This window comes from Chionomys nivalis, chromosome 6 (assembly GCF_950005125.1).
Source record: "Chionomys nivalis chromosome 6, mChiNiv1.1, whole genome shotgun sequence".
Lineage (NCBI taxonomy): Eukaryota > Metazoa > Chordata > Mammalia > Rodentia > Cricetidae > Chionomys > Chionomys nivalis.
The window spans coordinates 28,327,203-28,337,745 of NC_080091.1; the positions used below are offsets into that span (position 1 = coordinate 28,327,203).

Sequence of the window (10,543 nt, forward strand, 5' to 3'; positions counted from 1 at the left end):
CAAACTGTCTTGTGCCTTTCTCAGGCCTGATCTCAGTTTTCTGCCTGAAACTTATTTATCTCACAAGGATCAAAGTCTTCTTGACCTCCTCTTCCCAGAAAACTTCATGGCTCCCATTAGTGTTAGACATTTAGAGCATATGATTGGATTTCTGAAAGTACAGATCTCTGTGTGTTATGTGTATGAGTGTCCATGTTTTTCTATCAAATTAATTGTTGTTACTGAGGCTTAGAAACAAAGGGGGAGCATTTTAGAATGCTGTGATTGATGCAGTAGTAAGAGGAGGCTATACAATCTCCTGCTCACAGTTCTAAATAGAGAATTGATTCTTAGTCACAGGATATTTTCAGCATATTTATTCTTTGGAAAGAATCAGGAAAATATGTTCTTTTGTTAATTCTGAAAATTCCTTCCATTTCTCTGGTGCCTCGAGTATATTAATAAAATTATGAATTTGTGTGTTTCTTTTTCAGTTCTTAGACAGAGAATATTGGTTCTTCATGCATTCACGGACAGTGTGTCATGTGCTAACCATAGAATGGACTTGCTCATTTGCTTGTTTCCCGGACGGACATTACTGAGACAAAGTTAGAAGTAGTCTGATAATTTTAACTTGACATGGAGGTTTGTACGTGCTGTTCTAGTATTTACAAAGAGCATTTATCACCTTAGGTATTGTTTTTCCTGTGTTGATGTAATTATACAGTACTTACTCTTGCTGATGATCTTAGGTGATAGACAATGTCATCATTTGAGTGTCTATGGTGATTTCTAGCCTCTTGCCTAGATGTAATATATTCTAGTAAATGAAACTTGAGCACAGCAGTGTGTGTCAGCATAAGGTCAGAGAAATTTGCTATCCATTTAAGAGTCTTTAACTCCATCTTATTAATAAGTAGTTTTTAAGATTTTGCTATCTTTAAAACTTGGAGTCCATAGTTAGGAAATATGAGCTAAACTCATGTGTTAAGAACCTTTCATATTATTTCATGAATTAGTCTATTGTGCTACATATAGAAACTATGGTACACAAAAGATATTACCTCAGGCAGGCTTAAAAAGATACCAGAATACTTAGGATTCCTGAAATTAACTTAGAAACGCCATAAATAGCTTCTTGGAAACCACCCTTAAAACCTGAAGTGCAGTAGCACATTCCTTTGCTAAAATTTCTGCTAATAATCTATTTAAAATATTCAGTAAAAGTGAATCTTTTTAAAAGTGAAATTTAAATATCAACTTAAGAACTGCAAGAGATTTTGCATTCAGGAACAGGCTCAGTTCTCTTTCATATCTTGCAAAAGAAATATCTGTAAAGCAATACTGACAGATTTGTCTATATTTCAGGATAAGGTTTTGAATATACCGAAGGAAAATGTGAGAATGTGAAGAAGAATGCTGCAGTGAGAGACACGATGCTTATTATTAGCAATGTACAGCAAGGAAGTGGAAGTCTACAAGTCATTAAATGACAGAGTACATAACAAAAAAGATAAGTACAAAAGTATGCTCAAAAGGGCCTAAGAACATGTAATAAGCCTCAGAGTCTATTGATCAAGAAAAACTTGTCATCTGGGCCCAGGAACATAAGCTATATTAAAAAATGGCTGAAAAAAGGCAAAGAATTTAAGCACTATAAATGTCTTCTGTTGAAAATAAATTTCACACAAGATTGATATGATCTATATTTGATGCCATTGATTGCAAAAATGGTATTACTAATAGAAACTGAATAAACCATAAAGCCAATAAAAATACATGCATATGTTTAATATGCATGAAAGATATTTGTCAAAATAATATTATAGCAGCAGAAACCAGAAAGGTTTCCTGGTTATCATATGAATCGATTAACACATATTATATTCACATGGAAAATAAATACAGTAAAGTGAAATGTATGAGTCAGAGAGGTCCCAATGTGCTTTTAAAAAATGTTGAAGAAAGGCAAAAGAGAGACTATGTGGTTTAATAACAGTTGAATAAGTGTCACAAGGAAGCAGAACTTGCCTATGGTGATAACAGTTATGGAAGGAGAATGTGACAGAAAGGAACATAGGGGTGCTGGAGACACACAGAGCTTCAATGTGCATGGTCATTCAGGCATATTCTTCATTCAATGATTGAATCCCAATATCCTACGCATTTTGGTTTTTTATTTATTTATTTATTTTTAAATTTATTTATTTATTAAAGATTTCTGCCTCCTCCCCACCACCACCTCCCATTTCCCTCCCTTTCCCCCAATCAAGTCCCCCTCCCTCATCAGCCCTAAGAGCAATCAGGGTTCCCTGCCCTGTGGGAAGTCCAAGGACCACCCACCTCCATCGAGGTCTAGTAAGGTGAGCATCCAAACTGCCTAGGCTCCCACAAAGCCAGTACGTGCAGTGGGATCAAAAACCCACTTTCAATTGTTCTTGAGTTCTCAGTAGTCCTCATTGTCCGCTATGTTCAGCGAGTCCGGTTTTATCCCATGCTTTTTCAGACCCAGGCCAGCTGGCCTTGGTGAGTTCCCGATAGAACATCCCCATTGTCTCAGTGTGTGGGTGCACCCTTTGCGGTCCTGAGTTCCTTGCTTGTGTTCTCTCTCCTTCTGCTGATTTGGATCTTGAGATTTCAGTCCGGTGCTCCAATGTGGGTCTCTGTCTCTGTCTCCTTTCATCGCCCCATGAAGATTAATATTCAGGAGGATGCTTATATGTTTTTCTTTGGGTTCACTTTCTTATTTAGCTTCTCTAGGATCACTATTTATAGGCTCAATGTCCTTTATTTATGGCTAGAAACCAAAGCAGTATGGCGGTTTCTCAGGAAATTCGGGATCAACCTACCCCAGGACCCAGCAATACCACTCTTGGGAATATACCCAAGAGATGCCCTATCATACAACAAAAGTATATGCTCAACTATGTTCATAACAGCATTGTTTGTAATAGCCAGAACCTGGAAACAACCTAGATGCCCTTCAATGGAAGAATGGATGAAGAAAGTATGGAATATATACATATTAGAATACTACTCAGCAGTAAGAAACAATGACTTCTTGAATTTTGCATACAAATGGACGGAAATAGAAAACACTATCCTGAGTGAAGTAAGCCAGACCCACAAAGAGGAACATGGGATGTACTCACTTATCCTACGCATTTTGATTTTAAAAAGAATTATTTAAAAATAAGCCTTATATCTATGTCTAGTTTAACTCAAGGAGAAAAATAGCATACCTGTTGCTTTGCTTGATGACTTTTCACATACCATACTTAAAGATACATCACCTTTGAACCAAAATGGAAGTATTTAATGTAGATTTTAGTTAACTTCCTTGAATTTATAATTAATAAATTATAGAATTTATTCTTTCTTAGTGAGCTGTCAATAAAATAATAAAGAGCAACACTTTATATTTATTGCAATATGTAATATTCTTCCAGGTCCATTGGCACGTGCCTGCAATCTCAGAACTCAGATTTGAGGTCAGCCTGAACTCCAAAGTGTTCAAAGCATGGCTATTTATGGAAATTGTCACAAAGGTATTTTCTTGATAGAGACAGTGTCTATAATTAGTTGACTTTAGGGAGAATTACATTTTATGTGGATCTTTTAAAATATCATGTGGAGTACATGTTAGTGATGTTTTTTAATTGATATCTTGATATACTTTATATATATTATCATTAGAATCTTTATTATTCCTCATGAATTACTCTGAACTGTACTGAAAATTAAAGAAAAATAAATTTGAGTCACTAAGAGCGATGCAATGGGAAACTTTGCCATCAATAATTCATCATCCCTTGAAGTTTTAATTGAGCTCTCTAAAACATTTCAGCATCTTTCAATAAGTTATATAATAAATGTGAAAAGTCATCTTACAGATTTCTCAGAATTACTATAAATTAAGCTCATTGGAGAAAACGGGATTTTAAGAAAAATTCTCACTTCATCAGAATAGCAAAGAGTAGCAGAAGAGATTGCTCAGTCATTTAAAGTTACCTTTGTCGAAAATTTTCTCGTTCTTATGTTTATTTCTAGATATTATGGGTCTAGCTGAGCTTTGTTTTCTTTTCTTTTCCTTTCTTATTTCTTCACTTCTCTCTTTCTGTGGAAGTCACAGGGATATATAGTGCTGATTTGGATATATATATCTTACTCCTTGATGAAAGTGTTCATTATACTTAAGTGTTTTCTGGTGACAGATTTAGGATTTTCTAAGTAAAGAATCATGTTTCCTGCAAGTAGAACTGGTTTGATTTCTTTATTTCTCCTACTTGATCCCCTGCTGTTTCTTTACTTTGCTTTATCGCTCCAGCTAAGACTTCAAGCACTCTGTTGAATAGAAATGGAAATAATAGTTACCTTCATTTCAAGCATTCATAGTGGTAGTTGCCTCCTTTCCTACCCTCTATTCTATCTGACTTTGTCAATCTCTTTTCTCTGGGTCCATGTCTGCTTGCCTTTGCTCACAGGGAAGTTGCAGTGTCCAGAGCCCTGGCTGCTTGCTCTTTTCAAAAATGTCAAGTGTGTGTCTCTATCTTTCTATGCAGCTCCATCACCCATTTATGATTTACAATGCTCTTTCACAATAGATTGTTTTCTGTTATTCTGATTGTTTGCATTTACCACACAGCACAGAGGCAGCTTATAATCCAAATGACCACAAGTGATGTTAGAAAAATGTCCTCAAGTCAAGAATCAATGAACCATCAATATCTTCTCAAGAATAATAGACAAATACAATGTCTTTATCAAGCCATTTAGTAAGAAAAATCTTATCTCACTAAGTTTTGACAGAAATCATTTGATACTGTATAGATTCATCCTATAACTAGAACCTAGACTAACAGGAGCTTGACGGTAGCATTTTGAAAAAGTAGCATACACAATCATTGAAAAAGCTGATAATTTTTGTGATTTGTGAGAGATAGTGGTAAGGAAATAAAAGACAATTGAAAATAGCTGGAGATGTCATATTTGATAAAAGACTGTTATCTAAAATCTGTACAGAATGCACAGAACTCAATCGTGAGAAAATAAACAGCTCAATTAAAAAGTGAATCAACAGCCCTAACAGATAATTCTTCAGAAACAATATGAAGATTTCAAATACGGGTGTGGAAGCATACTCCATAGCATACATTATCAGAAAATACGAATTAGTATAAGGGGATAACACTGCATTTCTCTCTTAATGATTAAATTCCACAACTAACAACAACAAATTTCATAGATATAAAACAGAAACTTTCATTTATTGTTATTACAAATCCTTGTGTAGTTATTTTAGAGGCTGTTTGTACAAAACTAAGCTTTTTGTTGTAATAGGGGATGTAAAGAATTATCTATATTTCCAGTATATTTCCTGATGAAATGAGAGTGGGCTGTAATCCTGGTAACAAAAGGTGTGCTGGTATACTAGAATAAGACTTATCACACAGTTCTGACTAATTCATTTTATAGCTATATCTATGCATGCAGATTTATAAAGAACCTGATGTATAAAATGAGACATACTGTAAAATTTCAACACATGACACTCCATAAAAAGAAAACAATAAAAACTGTAATCATATGGTTAAAGGTGAGCATGAGTTGAAATGTCAAACACAAGACTGAAAGTGTGAAAACTCTTGAATAACGATATAATGGTCAATACATTTGCTATTTCATTTTCCAAACCTATAGAATTGTGAAGAAAAAGAGTGAGTTTTAGTGTAAACTATGGACTTCAATTATAATGTCTCAAGGTATGTTAATTAACTGTAACAAATGATCATTCTAGTAGGAAATATCGATCACATTGGAGGTCATGCATGATTGAGGCAGAAGGTACATGGGAAATCTCTGTACTTTGCCCTCAATTAAACTCTGAACATAAAACTGCTGTGACAAATAGTCTTTAAAATAAAAAAAGTATTTTGTAGGAAGGGAATATATTATACTGACATAATCTACATTGTTAATTATTCTACTTGATATTAACATATAAAAAACTAAGAAATATTTTGTAATTAAATCAAAGAAGATGGTGACCACATCATGATAAAGTTATGGGTTTTGAGAGTTTAGAAATTATTTTTTGATAAAGCAATATAAAGGGGAACTGGAAGTAGCCATAAGCAGAAATATACTTGAATATTCAAGACCAGAAATCAGTAGCAGCAGGTTCTTTGCTGTGAATTTATAAGCAATGGCCTACATCTGGAACATGTTCCTATTTTGGTATACATATCCTCATTAGGAAGTTATACACGTTTTATATTTAAATTCTTATTTTACAATGTAATACTCATTTTCAACACCCATTTATCCTGAAATTATTCATGAAGTAATTTTAAAGATTTTCAGAAATGTATACATGACAACATTATTCAGAGAGCTAATGTTAATGCCAGCTTCTCTTGGTGTAGTAGAGGTCAAGATGGTCCTTGTAAATAATTTTTGAACAAAATTACTCAAGAAATAGAGGGCAAAGGTCCTATTCTCCCTATGGAGTCTGATAGACTCAAAGCAAATGATATGAACAAAGACAGTGGGGCATGTCTGATACAAATTGGCACAAGAAACTCACTGGAATGAAGGATAAAAAACAGGTTATGTTTACTAAGCAATTGTACTGCCAGAAACAAAAGCTTTCTGAGTCTACATTTTAAGAAGTCTAGAGGTGTTTGGTATTAAAATATGCAGGGCTCATCCTTGAGTAAGACTATTGATGTTGTTACTCTGTCAACAGCCTGAATGCCACCTTTTAGCACCATAAAGCTAGCCAGAAAGGAAAATGTCTTCCAGTCAGTTTCAGAGTAATTTTCTGTTCTGAAATTATAGTGTATGAAGTTTTCAGCAACAGAGTCTTAACATTTAGTTATGATAGGTTACCACAAGCAATAGCAATAACTTCTGTGGCTTTAAATGCTTTTAAAGAATCTCTGACCAAAAGTGATAGGGAGGTTTTCCATACTTTGCAGTGAGGTTTTCCATTAACAATCACTGTCTCTAGGAAGAACATTGACCAATCATTCAGGGATCTCTATGCAATCTCCACTCTTAGCTGAGGAGCTACAGGTAGGTAGTTGAAGGTTGCTACAAGAGGCAGTCACTTTTTGGTGCTGCTATGTTGATATGTTGCTGTGATTCAATTGATCTAGCTACATTCATGAGTATATGGGTAGAAATAAATAAACTTGGTGGATGCAAAAAAATTTAAAGAAGTAGGCATGAATAACCTGGGGAGTATGATGTATTAGAAGTGAGTATTTTTATGATAAAAATAAACTATATGCACATACGATTTACTCAAAGAATAGGGAAAATTTTTAGGGAAAACATGGCTATTGGGAATATTGTCCTTTGGATTGAAACAGACAAAAACTACTCTTGTTTTCCAGAGTAATTATTAAAAATCACAATTAAAAAAAAGTGAAGACATGTCCAGAAAATAAAGAGAAAGGAAAGACTAACCACAATATTCTGTCTAGGTCCTTGAAGAACTTTGGACTATAGAGCTCTACCTAACGAGTTCAGTCACACAAGGAAGACATGTTGAGAAATTTCATCACTGCCACCTAAATAGAAATTTTAGTGAGATTATGTATCTATTTTCACTATTCTTCATCAGTGAACTCTTGGCTCATTTAAGTTATGGTTCTAGCTCAGAAGTCTCTAGGTAGAGAGGTACCCCATATGAATGTGATAAAAAAAACTAGTAATGAAAAAATGCCACAGTCTATCTACATGTGGATGAATGCTTATGACTAGCTCAGTTGGTAGAACATGAGACTCTCAATCTCAGGGTCATGGTTTCAAGTCCCACATTGGGTGTCGAAGGAGGAGGCAGAATTCTTTGGGAGCCACCTAAATGGTGACCATAACCCAGATGACAGGGAAGAGGGAACCTCCAACATGGTCAAGGAAGCTGCCAAGAAGAAAAGACAAAAGACGGTCAAAGGGGCTGTATCAGCAGTGCAACAAGAACCTGATTGTTGTAAAAAAAGGCCACTTGTTTGCTCCTGGCTGCCCAGAACCAAATTAATCACACAGAAGCTGTATAAATTAAAACACTGCTTGGCCTATTCACATATGCATATTTCTAGCTCACTCTTATCTCTTAACCCATTTCTATTATTTTATATTTTACAATGACCCTCCCTCAGTTCCAATATATGACCTGATTCCTAATGGTGTTTTCCCCAAAGAACAAGAGTGTGAATACCCACCCCACAAGATGGGCAAACAGCTGCTTGGAGAAACTACAAGTTAAGAAAATAAAGTCTTAGATCAGCCTAGTGAAGAGACTTGGAATGACATTCAATAAGCTGCAGAAGCTCATCAACAAGTTAGAAAATATGTTATGAGTTGGATCAAACTGGAAGACTGTTCTCAAAAGCTAATAAAAGATAATTGATTAAATGCAGGCCTAGCATTTCACGCTGGGTGTTCTCTCAACAATTGTCCTGTACATTACACTCCCAACGCTGGTGACACAACAGACTTAAAGTATGATGAGGTCTGTAAGATAGACTTTGAAACACATATAAGTGGTAGAATAATTGTGCTTTTATTGTTACTTTTAATCCCATTTATATTATTAATTTTAATAATATAAATGTGTTATATTATTACAAGATATGTTTGTCTGTGTAATATTGGTGAAGCCAATCAAGAAGCTATGGAATCCTATGAAGTAGAAACAGATAGGAAGAATCATCAAGTGAAACCCATCTGTAGTCTAAAGGGACATTCAGTTGGTCCTTATAGAACATATGCTGGGAAAACAGTACCCATTGTAAAAGGAGAGGAGGGTATAAGAATGGAGGATGGAGAGGTGTATGCCATTAAGACCTTTGGTTTCCAAAAGAATGTGGAAAATATCTGTCTATCAGAATTGCCTGTAACTCACCACACTTCACATGGAAGGTAACACAGATCCTGAGCACCTTGAGGACTAGCAATCAGTTCTGGATGATGAAAGATGTACCTAATTGACACCTGTCATTTTAGAATGCAAACATTTAGCTGCCTCTGAAAGTCTGTCACAGCTCTCTTTCCTTCTGTTTTAGTCATAAGCAATATTTCAAAATGTGAATGTTCTGACAATCTTAGTTTGGAGCAATCCCAGAGGCAACCTGATGTCATGCATCATTTTAAAAAAAACTGTAAGGTGCTTTTCAGCCCTCTCTTAGTGCATTATCTTTAGTTTTGTTTGTTGATTCATTTTCCCAAACTAAGCTATTTTTCCAAGTAAGTACCTGGTCCTCAGTACCTAAGTAACTGGACTCTCTGTTTTTTCTGCCTATAGTCTACCTGTGGAATATCTTAAGAGAGTAGGAGTGTTATATCTCTTTGGTAGACAGATAGACAGGCTCTTGATAGATTAATGCATTTTTATGTAATCATTTATGACAGCTAACTTTCTGACTCTTTTCCAGGTACAAGACAAAGACTTGGAGGACGTGATCAGCCTTTCCCTGCTATAGGTGATTAGTCTGTGGGACTTTATATTTCCTGCAAGAGGATCTCTTGATACAAGAGTCAATCAGCTTTTCTTTCTTTGTCTGCTTGCAACAGCCCAATTCAGCCAATTCTGAGAGAGAAATGAACCTTACTGTACCCTCAAACATATAAAATTCTGAATTTCACAGACATACTACAGATTTCTTCCTACTGAGTTAGTCATTCTCTTTGTGTGCCTTTCTGTGTGTATGTGTTGGCTTCTGCTTTCAATGGCACTTGCCTGTTATTTTACTGCCTATTTATTCTTTAACTCGTGAAGAAAAAACATCTATTCCTGCTGCCCTACAAAATGTCGCCATGAAGGTATCAATCTTATCCTTTCTGATGTGTCAAAGTGCAATCTAGACATGAAGAAACTCAACTTTATGTTCCCTTTATAGATCAAAAGATCCCCTTATGTTTCACTCCACTCAGTATCCATCATGAATGTTTTGTAGGCCTCTCATCTTCCTTTCTTCCTGTGTTAACTATTATGCTTCCATTTTGACCACTCAAATTTAATTGAGCTTGAACTTAATTGTATAAGTCCTTTGAAAATATTTCTAGTCCACCTAGGAGCAGAATTGATGATTCCTTAGGTAAGTCTAAATAAATGCTACCATATTAACTACCCATTTCAGCTTTCATCTCCCCATGAAAGTGTTTTCTATCCACTTACTCTCAAAAATAAAATAAAATAAAGTAAAATAAAATAAAACTCTCAAAACCTTTCATTGCATATTTGTACATCAGACTTCTCTTTTATTTCTTCCCTTCATGGATAATAGGCTTAGAAAATTTTCATTTCCTTGACTCCTCTTACCTTCGTCTATTACCCGAACTCAGAAAGAAAATTAAAAGGCTAGTGCAAAAGAAATATCTGTGAAGTAGATAGATGTGTTCCCTTCATCTATTTTCCTTTATTTGGCTACATGTATTTGCAATTGTAAACTAAGGAAATGTGGACCATTGTTGCATTTGTTAAAGAGAAATGAATGATGCTTCTCAATTGTAAAGATTACAAAGTAATTTTTCCTGATACAAGAAAAATTCCTAATGC

General features: G+C 35.0%; 1 pseudogene; it reads left to right on the forward strand.

Annotated features, from left to right (window-relative positions):
- Positions 1–7,764: 7,764 nt before the first annotated feature.
- LOC130876323 (methionine aminopeptidase 2-like) lies at positions 7,765–8,911 on the forward strand (annotated as a pseudogene).
- The last annotated feature ends 1,632 nt before the right edge of the window (positions 8,912–10,543 follow it).